Here is a 13504-nt window from a genome sequence, read left to right as displayed (position 1 = left end):
GCTTTTTATCCCAGTGACATTGTTTTAAATAAAACTTGCTCTTCTCATATGATCATATACTTCATGTTCAATTGAACAGATACACAAGTGCTTGTCTTGTCAGGATTAGATCACAATAACTTGTTACAGGCTTTCCTTTGGCCCTTTTCTTCTCAGCTTTTTTTTCCAAACACAGGAATCCTTTTCAAATGTTAATGTTCCATAGCAATGATTTAATGGCTGAATATTTGAATCCAATCATATCTACATGAAATGACCAGAGGGAGAGATGGAAGCTTCTCATCTTCCTCTCCTCCTCTTTTAAAGGTAAAATATGCTTTTATAATCTTGGCACAAACTAACCAGAATAGAAATGCAGAAAGTAAGAGGCTTTTAAAACCACTCTATGATGTTACTTTGTTACCTTTGTATGTGAAAATGATTAATTATACTAGTAATTTATTTCTAAAAGTGTCCCTGTTTATAACTGGCAATAGTTAAGTGGAGGCTGAAGTGCTGTGTTTATATTTGTGTAGGTGGTCTCCAGGACTCCAGCATGTTGAACGAAATGACTAGGATTTTATTATTATTTTGATAGGTATAATTAAAAATTGGCTTGTTGTAGAATGTATATGGTGGTAAGCATCTTTGTTTCCCAAAGATGAGTGCACATATACATCACATCAAACAGTTTGAGGTTTGCTTGAGCTTCCAGGAAGCACTCAGCCACATTTGGTATGCATGTCTAGTAATCAGCTTTGTTCTCCCTCTTCTGTGTTCTTTTCCTCTTCATTATTACCCTTTATTATTTGTTAGTTACAGGTAATGAAATTATTGCACTGAAAGATACACTGTAGTAGGCCTTTTATTTGCAGTCTAATTCTGTTTTTGACAATACACGTTAAAGCCCTATTAGTGTTTTATAGGAGAGCATTTTTCTTCTGTTTAAATCGGTTATAAATCTAAAGGGAGTTGACTTAACGCTTTTGATTTAGCTATTACTTTGCTAAAGGATATGAGGAAATATAATACATGGTTTTGCTTCCTTGCTAATATGTCAGGCAGAGTGCAGCCTGCTAGGCTTGGTAACAGGCTTCCCTGTTCATTGGGGCTTGATAGTGACTTATTTTTTTCAATCTGACCTGCTCATCCATTAAAATAAGTTCATGACTACCATGATTTGGTTTATGTACAGATTTGTCATACACACTTGGGTTTGTTATCTGGAACTGAGAGTTTGTGCTGTGCCACTTCATCAGGATTTTGTTTGGTAATTTACCATTCTGATGTGCTGGATGGGGTTCTTAAAATGTTTATGGTTTATAGAAGTGTTGTCAGTGACTGATGAAGTCTTTCCCTTCCCTTTACAAAAAACAGCTGCAAAGGAATGTGATATATTGTTGGCATGTGATGCAATTCATCACCACAATTGACTTTTGTTCATGTAAAATAGAGGAGCAAAAAACTGACACTTCTGTTGTTGGCAGGCTGGGTTAGGCAGCCAGGACTGGAACGTTGACTTGGCAAGTTTTAATGGATTCAAGCGAATAGTTTGCTGGAGGATGTTTGCTTTGTTGTGGTTTGCTTTTTGTGGGGGAGGGCAATTTAATTTTCTTTTAATGTAGGTGAATTTGAATGTTGGTGAAAGTTGAAGACTGCAGAAGTCTTAGAATCCGAAACCTATATTTTTGGAGATGCCACACTACGTCTCCCACAGCACTGCATCCATGTGTCTGTTTTAGGGAGTTCACAGAACAGTTAGTTCTGTTTCCATGATGTTCAAGCCTTGGCCTCTCTTCTAAAGAGCTTAAAAAGGATCCAATTAATGTCAGTTGTATAATAGGGGGATATTTTTTTTCTGGTGATGTGGAACCTACCCACTGAGAACTGGACTGAAATTCAACAACTTCCTTCACATAACCCAATAGTCAGATGCTGGTCGTGAAACATGGCCCAGATACGCACTAGTGAGAAGGGACTGTAGAGCTCTGTGACCTGATTCATGGTCCTGTGAACCATCTGTCTTTCTTTACACTTACAGAGCATTCAGTCCACTCCATACTGGTACCTCTAAAACTGAAATCCTGAGGGTTCACATGTCCAGGCAGAGATCAGCCCGCTATCAGCATTCAGTGCTGAGGCTTTGTCCTCTAGTCACACCAGATCAGATGTGGTATTTCCTGCGGTTTCATGGGACACCCAAAAACCACCTTCTCCCTTTGTCCCCAGTGGTCAGTGACAGCATCTGTAGCTTTGGATGCTGAGGAGCAGCTCTGATGCCCCACAATGCCACATGATGCCCTGTTGCAGCTGAGGAACCAGCCTGTGCTGCCTGTGCCATGTGCTGACCTGCGAAGAGAACCAGAAGTGCTGGCACTGGGGCTTTTTGTTGTCATGGAGGACCATGAAGCTGGCACGCCGTAAATCTTGCACACCTAACATCCTGGGGCTGACAAAGGTGGCTCTGGAGTGGATTGCTGTTTCCTGGCTCCTGCACACTGAAATAAAAGGTGACTTCCCTCCTTTTCTCCCCAACTTCTTGTACCTCAATTCCTTGCACTTGTCCTGACCTCGTGTTGCCGGGACCCTCAGCCCCTTCCTGTGTGTCTTCACTGGCAGCCAGGCTGGAGGTATGTGCTGAGCAGCCTTCTGGCAGGTAGTAGCCAAGCTCTGCAGATCCCTCTGTAAGGGCATTGCTGTTGGGGGTCTTGCCTCTCCAGCCACATTGTTTTGTGCAGGTTGTCTATAAACAGCATGTCTTCAAGGACTTTATAGCTCTGTGAATCCCAGCTGAAATTAAACATTTTATGATGTTTCTGGTACAAGTGTGGGTGTAGGAGCCCTGAGTCTCTAGAAAATTAGGCTAAAATCCTCAGACAAAAAGCAGCAGTACCCCATGAGCCATCAGGAAGGCAGAGCTGAAGAGGAGGAACATGCACCTCTTCTGGAAAGACCGGAATTTAGTGACATCCTGCTGATAGAGTGAATAGGGAATTACTGAATAGGAAGCTTCAAAGGACAGAGTTCATTCTGTAAGGATATGTTACATTTTCTTTCCCTTGGCTGTTTTTTTAGAAGTAATCGTAGAACTCTCTTCTCTCTGATGGGAATGAAGTGTGTGAGGCATACAGTGGGAACAGGAGTGCAGTTTGCCAAGACGGTTGGGAGATTCTGTTGGCATCTTGGAACCTCTCTGCTTCAATCTCCAACTTCCTCACCATGAGATCATCACGTGCCTGTCAAATTGACACCTCCCCCACCCCAAAAACCCCAACTTAAAGTTCCCTATAAAACATGATGTTTGTTAGATTAAAATATTTCTTACTAATGTCCTATTCTTAGCTAAACTGAACGAACACAATTGTCTTTCCCGTCTTGCTTGCTTTGCAGCCCAGACGCCAGTTGCAGTTGGTATCTTTTTCTCCAGATTCAGAACTGTGGAGACCCTGCCAAATAGTTTCTGAGTTGCATTTAAAAATAAAAGGGCTGTTGATACATTACAATCCACAGAGGGTCTGAAATCAGTATGTCCTAAGATGAATACAAATCATAGACAAAAAGTGTTTTGTTGAAAGGCTTCACAAATATGGAACTGATTACTGCTAGACAGTGCAGATTTCCTTCTGTAAGATTGAGCTAATACAATTCCTTCCTGACAGCGAGAAAGTATAGTTGAGCTGGCTTTTCCTCTATGTTTTAAACTTTACCAGCCTTCAAAATGAGCAAGAAGGATGGAATCCTAATCCATCTGCAATTGATGGGAATTCTGTCTATAAGCCAGGTTTTTAACGTAAATATCCATCCAACTGTGGAGGTACTGCTAACAATTTCATAGCTGTGGTTTTGTCAAGCATTTTACTTTGTGTGGATTGAAAAATCTCTTATAGGTCAGTGACAGATTTCAATTTGCAGATTGACCACAGATCTTTTTTGGGGAAGAACTGATTTCATTTAAACATTAAAATGAAATTCTTATAAAATGTTGCCTCACCAGCTCTCTGTAACTCATCCAGCAGAACTCAACCTTTGTGCATTCTTTGCAACACCTGTAAGAGATTTTGTCAGGAGTTAAGGGGAGTTAAACAACCCCTTTCCCTTGCAGAACCATCTGTCAGACTGCACTGCTATTTTTTCCACAGTTTTTCCCTTCTTCCTCCTCATTTGCCACCTCCTTCCTCCTGCCTCCAGGAATCAGACTGTGCTTTGTTTGATGATCAGGAGAGCGGGGCACCAGCAGGGTGAAGATGCTCTGGTTTGGCAGTCCTGATGACCCTTTGGGGCTGAGACAAGCTGCCTCACCCAGCCATGGCCTGATTTTGATGGTGATTTGAGTCAGGACAGGCTGGTACCTTGGCACTGCATGAATTACTCGTTTTACACCCTGTGTGGCAGTTTTTAAAGAGCAGAGTTATATCCACAGTGGAGAATGTCAAGATGTTCAGTCTCTTTTTTTCTCATGTTACTAGGTAGAAAGTGTTTCCCTCTTCCTTCTGGGATCTCGGATGGATGTCCCATCTTTCACTCTCTTCTCTCCCATGTAAGTTATTTCCTCACTGTATGAGGATGTCTTAAGACTTAATTATTATGTTGGGAGGATGGGAGATGTTCATATCGGTGCAGTGTCATTTGCAAACAGAAGACAAGGAATGCTTTCCCATGGGCTGTCAAAGGCAGACTTGACTCTGGAATGAAACATGGTGTCAGTTTGCCTAAAATAGAAACAGTCTGACAGTGTAAGTTTTCCAGGCAGTCATGAATGTCAGATTTTTATGCCATGAGTTTCCTCTTTTTTTTAATTAAAAGTAATTTTGAGGAATCACTTAGCATCCCCTTGGCAGTGATAAGTGGGGTTTGCCCCTGAGCATGGCAAGGGCCACACTGAGAAGGATGGGTGTAGCTTTCCTCAACTTGCCAGCAAAGCTAAAGAAATGCAAAGCAGCTTATTGCTCAATTATGCTGACTTTAGCAACTAGGTAGGACAAATTAAAAAAAGAAAAAGGGAATATCTAGTCTTAGGCTGGGTATTTAATGGGTCCCAAAATGTGCTGAACTCTTTAGTCTAAATGGGCTCTTTAGTGTGGTGTCAAATAAGTTAAAAAGCAGGGGAGATTTACAAAGCTTCCTTCATTGTTTAAACTTGTTTAACTCATGTTAAGGCTAATGTACATTTATTCAAACTGACAAAGTGCTGAATTTACACAACAGGGGTAGTAATAATTAGGTCAGATACTTTTTTAAATGGCAATGGGGAGGTAGGAATACTTGACTCTTATGCTTATGAATGGAAGTGATTATTAGCACTGGTCAGGCCAGCTGAAATACCTGCCTGTGCTCTGCTCACCCTCAAACCTTCCCCTTGTCAGTTTGAGCAGCAGCTGCCAGTCAAGCTTTGTGTTACAAGTGACTTGGGAGAAGACGATATTCCCAATGTGATTATATATAAGCCTGCAACTGTCCTTCCAAGCTGTCTCTCTCCTCTTCCTTGGTGGGATCTGGTTGAGACCAATAAACTACATTAAGAAATATGAAAACTCAGATGTTAAGACTGTGTTCTGTTCAAGCTTATGAAGTTGAACTCTGATCTTTCGTGGTGTCCACTCAGGATAACCCAGTTCTTCTGTATTTATTATTAATCCTTCCCTTAACATCCCTACAGTTCAGAGGCAAGCTGAGGTGTCTGTATCATGTACCCTTCTCAGACACGTTTGGTGTTGGTGACTCCTGGGGCAGAATCCCGGATTACTTAGTCCATGGAGCTGACCCAGCACAGCAGGATTTGTTTCTCCAAGAACGTTTTTTCTTGGCTTTCCTAATATTTGAACAAGCCCCCGTGTTTAATTCAGTGAAACAGAATCTGCTTGCATTTGAATTGTGGTCAGCAGCGGGCATGCTGGGCTGGTTGGATCTCTTAAGCTGTAGCTATTTACTTCCCCATTGAGATTTAAGCTACTCATAGCTCATTTGGTTTGCATGTTTCCATTCTTTAAGGAATCATTAAACACTCTCAATCGTACCCGTCGGACTGGCTGCCGCAGCTGCCGCCAGGGCATGGGCAGAACCATCCCAGCTCCCGCGGTTACAAACCGCAGGAAAGAGGTGGAATTTGACCGAATGGGTGATTTAGCGTCACACACAGCAGCTACCTGAAAATGTGTATGAGGGTGCGCTCCTGGGACTGCAGTTCCCAAAGCAGCACGCAGGCATTGGAGCCTCTGCAGCATCCCCGGCTGGCAGAGCTGCAGTGTGAAATGCAGCTGCTCCGAGCTCGAGTTGCCGAGCTTGAAACCTCAGCAGGCCGGATTCCCCTGTATCTGTTCCTTCAGCCTTTAGGTTGTTTCGGGTTGGTTTTCTGCCCGTTTGACTGACACAGCCAGGCCGGGCCCGAGCGGGAGCTGCACTTGGTGCCCGGCTCCATGCGGTGGCACCAGCGGCACAGCCCAGAGCGGGACCCGGCTCCGCTCGCTGCCGGGCTGCGGGACCAGAGCTCCGAAGCACAGCCCGGCACCGAGCAGCTCCTCCAGCCCGGCTCCGGTCACTGCCGGGCTGCGGGACCAGAGCTCCGAAGCACAGCCCGGCACCGAGCAGCTCCTCCAGCCCGGCTCCGGTCACTGCCGGGCTGCGGGACCAGAGCCCCTAAGCACAGCCCGGCACCGAGCAGCTCCTTCAGCCCGGCTCCGGTCGCTGCAAGGGCTGCGGGACCAGAGCCCCTAAGCACAGCCCGGCACGGAGCAGCTCCTCCAGCCCGGCTCCGGTCGCTGCAAGGGCTGCGGGACCAGAGCCCCTAAGCACAGCCCGGCACGGAGCAGCTCCTCCAGCCCGGCTCCGGTCGCTGCAAGGGCTGCGGGACCAGAGCCCCTAAGCACAGCCCGGCACGGAGCAGCTCCTCCAGCCCGGCTCCGCTCGGTGCAAGGGCTGCGGCAGAGTCCCGGCAGGACAGCCCGGCACGGAGCAGCTCCTCCAGCCCGGCTGCGGGAGAGTCCCGGCAGCACAACCCGGCCCATTGCAAACCCAAAGCCTCACTTCTAACCTTCTAAACGTTCCCGTTCGCTTTCTCTGCTGCTCAAAGTGTCTGAAACTCCCGAACTGTGCTGTAAGTCGTCTCAATTTTTCAAGCTCAATAAATAGCTATAGATAATAACAGCATTGCTGAAGCTTTCCCTTCTGTCCTCTACAGAAACGTGCACGAATTCCCTGTAACTCGGTGGAACAGTAAGTAGATGATGGTACAGCATTACACACGGGGACAGGGAGCAGAAAAGGCTGCTGCATCTGATCCGAGTAATGAAGTTTACTGTACTCAGTCCTGAAGGATCTACGATGGCAGCATAAACCTATTGTGTCTCTTGTTCTCCTTTTTGAGTTGTTTTCATATGTGGTCTCTATGCACTTAATATGAGGGAATGCATCATAATTATGAGTGGAGAAACACAGATAGTAATAAAGAAATGGACGGGAAAAGGGGGGGAAAACATCTCTAGAAGGAGCAGAGACAGTGCCTTTAACAGGATGACCCTCAAGGGAAAACAGCAGAATTTATTTGGCTGTTTAACACACTGATTTTTCAAAGAGAGCTCGTCAGAAAATAGAGGGTCTGTTCCACAGAAAATTCCAGTGCTGCAGAGCTTGTTTCGTTCCAGATCAGAATGAAAAGCACAAACTACTCCCCAAAGTAGTGCCCTGTAAAATGTTGATTTGGGATAGTTGAGCTGGGCCCGTTGTATGAGTTATTCCAGCTGTGTTGAAATATTTTTGTTCTTAAAAACAAGCTACTCACAGAATTTAATACATCTTACATTTGAGTTTAGATATTTGGTTCTCTCTCCTCCTAAAAAACTCACTGCAAATTTGTTTGGGATTTCAATTCTAGTTTCTGATCTCTGTATTACATTGAAATGTTTTCAGCAGCTCTCTGTGCAATGTTTGGTACTCCCCTTTTGATTTAGACTGATCCACAAGCCAAGTTGCTCCTAGTTGGAATTTTAAAAACAAAAGAGGGAAAGAAAAACTTGTCTTCTATTTTAGGGTCTTGAAGTACTGGAAATGCAAACACTGCAGAGTGAATATTTAACTAGTGCATGAGAAGCTAAAAAAGTGTAAAGCAAATGCAATGCAGCAGTGTATTTGCTTTATTCAACTGGAGCAGCATTAAGACATTAAAAATAGATTTACAGATTTCATAATGTGATTGCAACATTCACACAGGTTGGGATTTTTAATTTAACTTTGAACTGGATAATGCAGATTGCAGAGAGACCAGAATGGACTAGATTCTAATGGCAGAATTTGCCTTATACAAGATTAACATATCAAAGGCAGAGAAGGACTTTTTGAGGAGATGGCACAATGATCTATCTCTCTTGCCAGGTGTTGGCATCAGCAGATGAGTTCAGACCATTTTAGGCAGAAGGGAGGCACTTGCTCCACTTTTATCACGTTATGTTGTATTGAGCACATGTGATACAACCACTCATGGTTCAGTCTGGCGAAATTTGCTTCTGTTTTCTGTTGGCATTAGAGGTCTGAGCAAACATCCTTCTGCTGAGTCCTGGAAGGGCAGCGTGCTTGGGCAGCCGTCCTGCTGGAAGTCCCATTGCCACTGAAAGCAGATGGCTTTTTAGTGAGACTGCCCACACCTCTTGCAGTCAGTGGTGATCAGTTTTCATTCGCATCCTCATAGGTTGCTTTGTGTTCACTCAAACTAAAGACCTTTGCACTGGAAGCAGTGCTTGATGTGACCCCTGTTGTGTTTGAGTATATGTCATCAGTCTGCTTTGGAAATGGGCTTCTTTGTGGTGATTTGGCAGTAAAGTAGGAATGTGTGTCCCTCTTGGAGGTGAGGAGAATTTGCAGATCCCTTTCAGTGCTCTGCAGTGGTCACCAGCAGTGCCACCACTCTGTCAGGGCAGCTCCAGATCAAACTTTGTGGAGAATTTCTGTTACCAGGAGATGCTGGCTTGTGTCTGAGAGAGATTCCAGCACTCAGCACTGAGATACTTTTAAAAAAAGAAAAATAAAAACTAAGAAAAGTCAGTGGTTTAGCAGCATTGGCTGGGTGAGGGATGGATGTCACCTCTCGTGTTTCTTCCCTAGCAGCTGCCATTGTGCTCTGACTCGGGTGTAGCTGGTCATGTTGGCTTGAATGCTAGTCTAAGTATTATTGCTAGAAAAGGACTTCAAGGCAGATAGGTAATCAAAGAATCTGTGTCACTAACAAGGGCAGATAATTGCAATACAGATTTTGGAAGTACAGTGGAAAAGGTGAAAAGCAGGGAGGATATAGGCAGGTCCTTAGGAGCAACAGCACATGTGATGTAGGGACTGTTGCTGTCAGTGGACACTTCTCTTGGGGATGCACTTGTCAGCACAACTGTGCCAGAGATGAGTTAACAACCTGAATAATTAAATCCTTTGCTGTTTCACTCCAGAAGGATCAGATAAGCTACCACTACCTGTACTTAGAAAGGCAAAATACAACTCTGTCCTGCATATGCAAATGTGCAATTTTGAAGGTGCTGTGTCTGTCACATACTATTTTGCACCCCAATGCAAGGACATCAGATGGCATCATATCACCTGCTACCTCCTAAGTATATTAATTGGCCCAGCCCCTGTCCACATTGTAGCAGTATGTCTGTGTTGGTTTTGACTGGGATAGAATTAACTCATGCTCAGTATATAAAGCTGGACAAGAAGAAGGCTTAAACCACAACAGTGTCTCACTGGGACTTATCTCTTTGACAAAAGGTTCTCCTTAACAGCAAGACTCTCAATTAGCAAGCTCTTCCTAGCAGAAAGGGAAGCAAGGTGTTTGCAGTAACCCTGTATCCCTCTGCACAGACATTGCAACCCTCTGCTGGTCGGGTGTTGTGTGCTTTTCTAGGATGGTGGCGTTTCATGATCACAAGCATTGTCCTTCTTCTTCAACAGTGTCAGAAAATGGTCCATATGAAAACAACTGAGTGATGGGATGAATAAAAGGAGTGATGAAAACTATATTTTTGTCTGAGAACTCTGGTGCCTTCTGGGAAGTATCATATAATACCCAGCATGAAATATCCCATCAAACACAGGCAGCACAGACATGAAGCAATATTGAGCAAGAAGTTTGACCAGAGCACTGATTATTGATTTCAAAACATCCCAGTGCTATGTGGCCACAACAATCCGAGGCGAAATTGGAGTAGTCAGAGAGAATCAAATTGGTGCAGACACACTGCTTCCATGAGGACTGTTGAAGATCCCTTAATGCAGATATGCAACAGCTGCAATAAGTTTCATGCAGAGACATGCCTTTACACTTCACTTAAGTATAGGCATCAGCACTCACAGGGGAAGGAATGCTGCTTGAAAGTAATAGTGAGCCTTCTGCATTTGGAACAAGAATTGATATTGAATCATAGCAAAAGTGAAGGAGTGGTGAGCAGCTTCAGTGCAGTGACATGGGTTGAGGATGGTCTATGAACTGGGCTATCTGCTTCCATCTGCAGAGATGAAAAATTAGGTTATTGTAAGCTTGCCTTGTTGCTGTTGGTGTGATAGTTGTCCTGAGGATAAGGATGCTGCAATTTGCTAGAGCACAAATTAAGCTATTGGTTTTACACTTGGCCTTTGTTTAATCTACACTGCTGCTTTCCAGCCAGCTACAGCAGCCTTTGGGGTTTGTGGGCTATTTCCAAGTGACCTGTGCATGATAATAACAACAAAAAACCCACAACAAAAACTTTTATTCACTATATGATGATCTCTAGCATCTGCTGGAAAGTGTCTGGAGATCACCAAACTGAAACATGCTGAGAACTAGCCTCCATTTAGTAGTCAGCCAGATTCCAGCAAATACCTATCTGTGTATTTCAGATGGAGTTTGAATAGTTGTCATCTAAAGGGCACAGACAATTCTCCAGTGTGGTCATTTTTACACTGAAATGCTGCATTTTGATGGCATGGTAAAACTGTTAAGAAACAGATTGTGCCTCAGAAATGTCCCTTTGAAAGTTGCTGCATTTTCACATGATCTCTTTGCCTTGTTTCCTCTAAAGCAGAAGCTCCCTGGCTGAGGAATCTGGTCTGTCTTCCCATGGTACTGACTAAGGCTGAGGTCCACCTGTGTATTGGGTAAGGTTTGTGGTAGTATTTACAGCTAAAACTTGCTGATTTTATCTGCTTGTCTTTTAAAGTTACACTGTATTTAATGACAGGTCTCTTTTCTGAAATGAAATTTATCTGAACAAAGCAGCAAGTGCTTGAGAAATAGACTCATTCCTCTATTAGCTCTGAGATCAAGATTTGGAGATTATTGAAACTATCTTCACTAATTCACCTTGGAGTATTCCTGTAGGTTTGTGGTTTTTTAACCCCAGGACTTTTCCTTTCATCAGCAGGTATTACTACAGTCTACCATAATTTCTTTTTCTCCTTTTGGGCAAAAGTTAAATATGGATTTCTAATGTGATTGCACAGATTTCAGAACTGTGCTGCAAAGACTAATCAATGTTGCTGTGATCTTACTTGCCTAGAGATTACAGGCAAATAACACCCTATTGATATAGTTAAACTTCCCATAGCAAGCTTGGATGATAGACTGAGCTCCAATATATTTTTATTAAGCTTCTCTGAAATGATTTTCAAAGGATGAAAACCCTGGCTTAGCTAGTGATGGAGCTTAATGGAGCCAAACTGTTACCCAGAGTCTTAAAGAACATGCTGTAACTTTTTTGCTAAACAATCTGCTCTGCTGTTACCAAGTTTTACTCAATATTCAAATGAAACTTATTCCTTTTCAACCTTTGCCAAGCTGAGGTTATTAAGAAAGAGATACAAATTAAAAGGATTAAAAATGCAGCTCTAATTAAACACATATGAGCAGTTAAGAGACGTCTCTGCCCTGGTTATCTGTGCACATAGAAATATCACACACAACTTAAAACAACCATAGTCTTCATAAAGTTCTTGCTAAAGGCACCACTAAACAAAGTAATAATATGCTGTGTCTTCCTCTAGAGCTTTTTCTACATAGGTTCTAAAATATTTTAAAGAATTAGATGAGCCATTGATGTCCTCACTTGCAGAGGAGAAAAAGCTGTGGCAGAGAACAAGGAGAGCTTTTCTCTGCTTGCATCTTCATCAGACATGAAGTACATGTCTTCCTCCATGAAGAGGAGCTCATGGTTGCCCCCAAAAGCTGTGACTGTGGCATGAGACAGAATGGGGACGGTTGGCCTTCCCAAGCAGACCTGAAGGGATGGGAATGGTTGGCCTTCCCAAGCAGACCTGATGGGGTTTTTTTCCAGAAAACCATGAAGTATAATGAAAACACACAAAGCAATTTTGGCTATGTGACAAAAGTGAATTGGTATCTCTTAATAAATATCTAAACAAGCCCTTGAAGACAGGTAATCACAAACCAGCAAGTGCAATCACAGCTCGGCATTTTAAAGGATTAGAGGGGGATTAGGAGGTTTGTAAATTCCTCACCAACCTTTTGTGGACACAGGATGGAAGATTTTTTTCATAGAATTCACAAGCAACAACTGTCTGTTAAAAGCCTTTATTCCCCTGATCTGTGCTGGGTGTGGATGGCTTTGTGATTTTTTTAAAAGGTAGCATAACATAGCTCATCAATCTAGGCTGCACATAAATCCTGCTTTGTATGATTCCTAATAAATTTCAAGGGCTTTATGCTCCTCATGAAGAATGGGAAAACATCCTTGTGCCAAAGTAAAACAGGTCCTTTCATTCCTCTGCTGGTGTTGCTGGTTTAACACACCCACCCGAGGGAATAATATCACCTGGGGAAAAAAAAAAGGTGATTGAATTTTGATCCCCAAGAAGTGTTCCAGAAAAGCCACTCATATTCTAGTACTTCTGGGACTGAGATATCATGATTGGCTTGAAAAATCACAGCAAATAATCAGGATTCACCAGACAGGATAACAGGACTTACCTGCTTTTTCTGGGAATGGGAGACAAAGCTGGACAGGAAAGGAGAGGAACACCCTGACTCGCGCCCGCATCCAGGTGAGATGATCTGACAGATCATTTGGATACGGTGCACGTTAAACAGGGCTGTTCAGAGCACACCTCAGGCACAGAGGAATAGGAAATACTATGGGTTTTTTTAAAAAACAAACCAGTTTTCTTCAGTGGCTTCATTTTTCAGTAGTATTTTTGGCTCCTGGTTGATGAGAAACGTGCCAGGGAGAGTGTGCAACGGGCAGGGAGCAGCCGTGGTACCCAGCACTACCCAGCTTTGGGAATGGCACTGATGTTCCCTGCATTCATATCTTTCTTTGTCCAAGATTGTAGCTCGGTTTGGGAGTACAGCTAAAGTTCAGGGATGCTGTAGCCAAGGCCATAGGCTAAAGCTGACAGTGCTGCAGCATCCATGGGTTGTCATCCTCTCACCAAGGCCACTGAGGATGGAGTTTCTGGGCTGTCCTATTCCACCTGCTTCTAGCAGAGTGCAGTAACCCTTGTCTATTTGCAGACCTGCCACAGATAGGGCAGCAAACAAAGGAGTGCAAACTTC

This window comes from Colius striatus, chromosome 16 (genome assembly GCF_028858725.1).
Source record: "Colius striatus isolate bColStr4 chromosome 16, bColStr4.1.hap1, whole genome shotgun sequence".
In the NCBI taxonomy this organism is placed as follows: Eukaryota; Metazoa; Chordata; class Aves; order Coliiformes; family Coliidae; genus Colius; species Colius striatus.
This window is presented reverse-complemented; position numbering follows the sequence as displayed.